General features: G+C 49.7%; 1 long non-coding RNA gene across 1 annotated transcript; it reads left to right on the forward strand.

Moving 5' to 3' along the window:
* The first annotated feature begins 6,160 nt into the window (after window positions 1–6,160).
* LOC106807245 lies at window positions 6,161–7,449 on the forward strand. Its single transcript, XR_001393640.1, has 4 exons — window positions 6,161–6,226; window positions 6,506–6,557; window positions 6,872–7,031; window positions 7,367–7,449. It is a non-coding gene; the product is annotated as an uncharacterized LOC106807245 (long non-coding RNA).

A 7,449-nucleotide genomic window follows, 5' to 3' on the forward strand; every position in this document is an offset into this window, starting at 1 on the left:
ATAGTTATATAGATAATATAGATAATATAGATATATATATATATTATATATATATATATATATATATATATATATAATATAGTATAGAGAACACGCATAATATCGCATTACGTTATATACTATCATATATACATTATTAATTATTACACTGCTCCCTCATTAAGAGCTGCATGTCTCCTTCACCCATCAGTCGATAGCTATACCTTCCTATGTTTCGCTCGTTTCAGAGCTCAGCCCAGATCAAACGCTACCGCCGCGAGATAGAGCTTGCGCGTGATTGGCTAAAAAAGCTGGCGCGGCTCCGGGACGTGTCAACGACACCAGTCGCAGCGGTGGCGCCCTCTTCCCCATCCGTGACGTCGACGGCAGGCGTCGAATCGTTGCATAATGGCGCGTGTAGGAAATTTGATTCCCGCTCTCCCGCGGCGAGCACAGCAGACGACAGGCGGACGGAATCTGTGAACAGCCGCAGGTACACGCATCTTGGGTCTCACTTCTTCAATGTCCTGCTCGAATAATGACCATGACGACAAATACTAGGTGGTGCAATAGCAAGGATCCATGCTCGTGTAACGTATGTGAGGGTAAAGAGACGTACTCTGATGAAAATAGGGAAATATTTACGTTAAATTGAAAGATCGATTGTGCCATGTAACACCGTGTGGTGCGCAGATGTGATGTGATGGCGGCAATATCAATTGTTCGCCCAGTTATTTCTTCATGCGTACACATTACCAAAGCTACATTAACGATAAAGACTCGATAACGATATAGAACTATTAGAAAATAGTCGTCCGTCGAGCGTGCGGGAAACAGAGCGTGAAACCCCGGCTAACCCATTCCCATCGGTTGCCATTGGTTACAGCAGCCACAGTCGACATCGCATGCTGGCAGCTCACGCTCCGGCCGTTTCCACGGCAACGGCAGCATCACCAGCAACGAGCGGTGCGGCAGCGGCGGCGGCGGCGGCGGCAGCGTCAGAGCCACCGTACCCGTCGGTCACCGCAAGCACGCCGACACATGCCTCGGGTGCGTCGTCATCGGAAGTGGAAGAGGAGGTGGCGGAGGAGAAGGAGGAGGTGGAGGCAGAGGAGGAGGAGGCGGGGATGCAGAAGTCGTCGACATCTACGGAGCTATCGTCAGACGCTCACGTCAACACGCATCCGCACCGACCCTTGTCTGCCCGACGTACGCAGTATGACATCATTGCAAACAGCGTGGATATATAGCGTGCTCTCACATGTATTACGTGCCCGTAGCTAGCCGGTGGGAGGGAAGGGGGGAAGCTAGTGGGAGGGAGGAGGGAGGCAGCTAATGGGAGGGAGGGAGGGGGAAGCTAATGGAAGGGAGGAGGGAGAGGGTAAGGCGTGCAGCTGCCCTTCAAACAAATATCGACATTGTTACACAAACGAGTTAGCTACGTCCATGTACTCAGCAATGAATGCTGTAAATAATCGCTCGTAATATCAGTAGAAAATAATAATAATAATAATAATAATAATAATAATAACCCTATTTTTTATGGTGTTAGTGCACTATTGTCGATATTATAGATATCCGCCGCCCTCGTTCTAGGTCGCTGTGTTAGTCCGTATAGGTACAGCGATCCACACCCGATACATGACTAACAGACCTACGCAGTAGCATATCGTCAGGAACATCAATCAGCATAGAATTCTATACCTATTCTCATGGTATTCATGCTCTATTGTTGGTGAATGTCATGTAGAGGTCATGAAGGTCAGAAGGTCATGAGAGTGCATTAGTGCACACAGGCGTGTGCACCGGGGGCTAAAGTGTTATATGCATATATACATACATACATACATATGTATCAGAAGTAGATAATAGGGAACCCTATTATCTACTTCTGATATGTATACATTATTATATATATTCATGTCTATTCATGTATATGTATATTTATATATTTAACATGCACCTGCGTGTGTGCAGTGTCCATGCACTGTAATTATCAAGCATATGTCATACTTAGAAGAGAACAGGGCGTGATTTTATATAAGGAGAGAGAGAGCGAACGTGAGAGGTCGTTAGTCACCAAGAGCTGGTGAGATTGAGAGCAGTATTGATGGAAAGAAAGGAAGAGCTAGAGAAGAAACGGGCAGTGAATTATATAGTTATAAATAGATAGCGAGTGTAGGGTGATGGAGAGATAAGATAGATATAGAGAACATGAAAGAATAGCAAAGATAAAATATAAGTGCGTTGAGGCGTAAACACAGCCAGAGTTCATTTGGAAACTGTCGAACCTTCTCGCAGTATGAACGCCTGGCGCGTTGCAAGCACAACGATATTATTTTTCTCTTATTAACACTATTCGATTACACTAATTACATTGCATTGCAACCACTATTATTACATTATTGCATTGGCAACACTATATTTATCATTATGCAATTGCAACACTATTGATTACATTATTGCATTGCAGCACTATTATTACATTATTGCCCATTGCAACACTATTATTACATTATTGCATTGCAACACTATTATTACATTATTGCATTGCCAACACTATTATTACATTATTTGCAAAGCTCACGTTATTTTATTACAACCCCCACCCTCCATAAACGCTTTCTTATCATTTCTTCTAGAGCTCATTAGTTTTCATTTTCTCTTCGTTAATTCGTTGTGGATGTTTAAGGCAGCAGAACACGGCATGACGGTCGGCGTGCTAGCATGGTGAAGTCGCGGCCGGACGTTGCATGTATCGCGCACGCCCGGATTCTGCTCGCAGTGGCCGCCACCACGCCGTTTAGGGGCGCGTCACAGAGCCACGCACCCGCACCCCCCCCCCCCCTCACCCCCCCCCCCCCCCTCCCCCCCCCCCCCCCCCCCCCCCCCCCCCCCCCCCCCCCCCACCCTCCCCCAGGCGAAAACCTCTGCAAGCCGGTGTGCACCCGTTCCCTTTCCTTCCTCCTTCGAATTCTTCTCGATGTAGAAGGAAACAATCGCATGCGAGCACGATGTTTTTTACGTTCATACCTACCTGGCTGGCTGTCTAGAGTTTGGTTATTACTCTCGTTAGTTCTCACTCTCTCGGTAGTTATTAGCAACTTTTTGCTGGCTTCCCTCGTTCTCTCAGCATCCGCCGGCGCTCTTCTCGATCCCCGCCACAGCGTTCTCTCAGCCTCCCGCGCGTTCTCTCTCAGCATCCCCGCGCATTCTCTCAGCATCCCGCGCGTTCTCTCAGCATCCCGCGCGTTCTCTCAGCATCCCGCGCATTTCTCTCAGCCAATCCCGGCCGCATTCTCACAGCCATCCGCGCGTTCTCTCAGATCCCGCGCGTTCTCTCAGCATCCCGCAGCGTTCTCTCAAAGCATCCCGCCGCGTCTCTCAGCCATCTCGCGCGATTCTCTCAGCATTCCTCTTGCGCATTCTCTCAAGCATCCCGCGCTTTTCTCCCAGCATCCCGCTGGCGCTTCTCCAGCTATCCCCGCGCATCTTCAGCATCCGCGCGTTCTCCAGCAGTCCCGCGCGTTCTGTCCCAGCTCCCGCGCGTTCTCTCAGCATCCGGCGCATTCTCTCAGCATCCCCGCGCGTTCTCTCAGCATCCCGCATTCTCCTCAGCATCCCGCGCGGTTTTCTCGCATTCCCGCCGCTTCTCTCGCATCCCCGCCGCATTCTCTCAGCATCCCGCCGTTCTCCCAGATCCGCGCGTTCTCAGCATCCGCGCGCGTTCTCTCAGCATCCCGCGCATTCTCTCAGCATCCCGCGCCGTTCTCTCAGCATCCCGCGCATTCTCTCAGCATCCGCGCGTTCTCTCCGCATCCGCGCGTTCATCTCAGATCCCCACGGCGCTTTCTCTCAGCATCCCGCGCGTTTCTCTCAGCATCCCCGCGTTCTCTCAGCATAACCGCGCGTTCTCTCTAGCATCCGCGCGTTCTCTCAGCACCCGCGCCGTTCTCTCAGCATCCCGCGCTTCTCTCAGCAACTCGCCCGCGTCTCGCAGCATCCCGCGGCATTCTCTCAGCATCCCCGCGCGTTCTCTCAGGCATCCTCGCGCGTTCTCTCAGCATCCCGCGCGTTCTCTCAGCATCCCCGCCGGTCTCCAGCATCCCCGCGCGTTCTCCCAGCATCCACCGCGCGTTCTCTCAGCATCCCGCGCATTCTCTCAGCACCCCGCCGCATTCTGCTCAGCATCCCGCGCGTTTTCTCCGCATCCCGCGCGTTTCTCTCAGCATCCGCGCATCTCTCAGCCCATCCGCGCGTTCTCCCAGCATCCGCGCGATTTCCAGCATCCCGCGCGCTTCTCTCAGCATCCCCGCGCATTCTCTCAGCATCCCGCGCGTTCTCTCATGCATCCCGCGCATTCTCTCAGCATCCCGCGCGTTCTCTCCGCATCCGCGCGCTTCTCTCAGCCTCCAACGCGTTCTCGCAGCATCCGCGGCGTTTCTCTCAGCATTTCCCGCGTTCTCTCAGCATCCCGCCGCGGTCTCTCAGCATTGCCCCTCCGCGTTCTCTCAGCATCCCCCGCCGCGCTTCCTCTCAGCCATCCCGCGCGTTCTCTCAGCAACTCGGCGCGTTTCTCTCAGCATCCCGCGCATTCTCTCAGCATCCCGGCGATGCTCTCAGCATCCTTCGCGCGTTCTCTCAAGCATCCCGCGCGTTCTCTCAGCATCCGCGCGTTCGTCCCAGCATCCCGGCGCGTTCTTCTCAGCATCCGCCCGGCGCGTTCTCTCAGCATCCCCGCGCATTCTCTTCAGCTCCGCGCATTCTTCAGCATCCGCGCGTTCTCTCAGATCCCGCGCATTCTCTCAGCATCCCGCGCGTTCTGCTCAGCATCCCGCGCGTTCTCAGCAATGCCCGCGCGTTCTCTCAGCATCCCGCGCGTTCTCTCCGCATCCCCGCGCGTTCTCTCAGCATCCGCCGTTCTCTCGCATCCGCGCGTTACGCTTAGAATGCAGTCCATTACTGCGCACACGTCGGCCACACTGTATAAGGAAGTTTAGAACTGCCGCTGACGTTACACGATGGGGGCGGAAATAAAGTATTCATCAACGCTGCCGCCATGTCAGGGTGCCCCTCAAAACACTGTATCAATCTGGTGCTAAAACCATCTAGTTACGAGGCATACCGCGGAAGGGATATGTCACTAATTGGAATGCACGTGGCGAACTCTTTCGAACTGGATTGCCCCGTGGGGCTGTGGAGGTGTGATGTTGACGCCATACGCATACTACTCACTACTATAATGCTACTACTACTACTTACATTACTACTACTACTACTACTACCAGCGAGTATATGATAATATAGGCAGAGTATTGGACTGTCCAAAACAGTGAATTCAACATATTGCTTGCCTAATTTTACGATGAATATATTACGTGCAACTCGATAAAAATTAAAAAACATCTAATGAGTGTTGGACATCCAACTTCTCACTAAAAACTTTACTTTTGTTTTCATACCTCTTGCCTTTACGGAGCATATAGCTTTGAAACGTCACACATGGTTCATAGTGTTTACTAAGTTGGTGGCTGCGATTGCCCGCAGATTCACACGCAGGCCGTGACTACGCGGCAGAGTCATACGTCACAGCTATAATATACCACAAGTAATTGCTGCGCGAGACCTTCGGTTATGTTGCAAACGCCCCTCACATGGCCACCCCGCTAACACACGCCAGCAGGTGTAAGGAGCATTTCTGTATTCAACAGACAAGAGAGCATTGCTCAGCTATTCATAACACAGTTCGAAAGTCTCCTGAGGCAATCTGAGCACACGCTTAGTTAAACACTTGAACCATGTGTGACGTTCAAAGCTATATCTCCGTAAAGGCAAGAGTATATGAAAAACAAGTAAAGTTTTAGTGAGAGTTGGATGTCAACGCTATTTAGATTGTAATTTTTTATCGAGTTGCACGTAATATTATCATCGGTAAACATAGGCAAGCAAAATGTTGAATTTCACTTGTTGGACAAGTCATACTCCTCCTTATATTTATCTTATCCTGCTACTACTACACTACTACTACTACTACTACTACTACTTACTACTACTACTACTGCTGCTACTGCTGCTACTACTACTACTACTACTACTACTACTGCGTTCGTTTCAGGTCACACGAAGACGAGTTTACTGCGTACGCTGAACAGTCGGGGAAACTTCTCACCTACGGGCGAGTGGATGCTTCCCAACACGAGAGACGTCCTGAAGAACATAAAAGGGACGAAAGCAGACACGCAGCAAGGTATTGTATGCGCAGAAAAATCTTTAATTAATACTTGAGAATGAGCGAAAAAAGCAACGACATTGGAATTGTTTCTCCGAAAAGAATAGAATAGAACATCATTCGCGAGCAGCGAAAGTGATTGGCAGCACACGCACGCACGCACGCACGCACGCGCAAACGCACGCACGCACGCACGCACGCGCGAACGCAAGGACGCACGCACACACATAAGCACGCACATAATATTCTTATTGCGATGCTTTTTCCTGTGTGTCAACCGATAATACGTTATTGCAGTAAACGGGAAGAAGGGAAGTAAGAAGATTAGAAAAACGGACGTTGAAGCAAAGTAAGTGCACTCTTCATCAGGAGCAATATACCACGCAGAAACTTAAACAACAAACTCCAAGTATGACCAACTATATAAGCATCAACATAGTAGATAAGAAAGATCCGATATAATATCTATAAATATCTATACTATATATCTATATCCAAAGACCGTATGTCCAAGGTAGCAAACTGTGACAATTTATCACCCTTCAACGCGACGCATACGACAGAGATTATAAAATATTATTTATCAGGAGACAGATTCGCTCCTACCGTTCAGCAATCGTCGGCAGTACCATAGCTTCTACTTTCCCCCGCGCGTGTGTTCAGCTTACAGGACATGTCTACGCGGCGGTGGCTGCAACAACACGGGCTATCTGCTCTCGGCCTCACAACCACCGACGTCCTGCCAGCGACCGCTCCGCCGCGTGGTGGCGCCACCCGCGCACGACGAGCCGACAAACTACAGCGCCCCAAGACGTTGGACGGAGTGAGTATGAAGTACTAAGTATTGAGTAAGAAAGTATGCAAGTAAAGAGTTAAGATTTGAATACAAAGTCCTGTCAACATACCATGGAAGGACGCGAATGGTTATAGATATAGACTGCATACATTGTATACTATGCTTATAGATTTATGCAGTAATGGAATATAATTAGGAACCTAATTATTCGTTTAATCTAGTACTGCAGTAATAATAATCATGCACTACTAGCTTGCTGCTTACTGTTCTAGATATAATTGCCAATACCTTAACACTAACTGCTAGTCACTGTTAGTTAGTGATAGTTGGTAGTTATTGCTGTTGTGTTTCCTCTCTTGTAGGTGTTGTCTGTGCGGCATTTATCCTGGGAGAGGAAAGGAAGGTTTGCCAGCTCCTCTGAAGTAAATCTGATAGCATATGAGAA

Source organism: Priapulus caudatus, unplaced genomic scaffold (assembly GCF_000485595.1).
Source record: "Priapulus caudatus unplaced genomic scaffold, Priapulus_caudatus-5.0.1 Scaffold202, whole genome shotgun sequence".
Classification (NCBI taxonomy): Eukaryota; Metazoa; Priapulida; class Priapulimorpha; order Priapulimorphida; family Priapulidae; genus Priapulus; species Priapulus caudatus.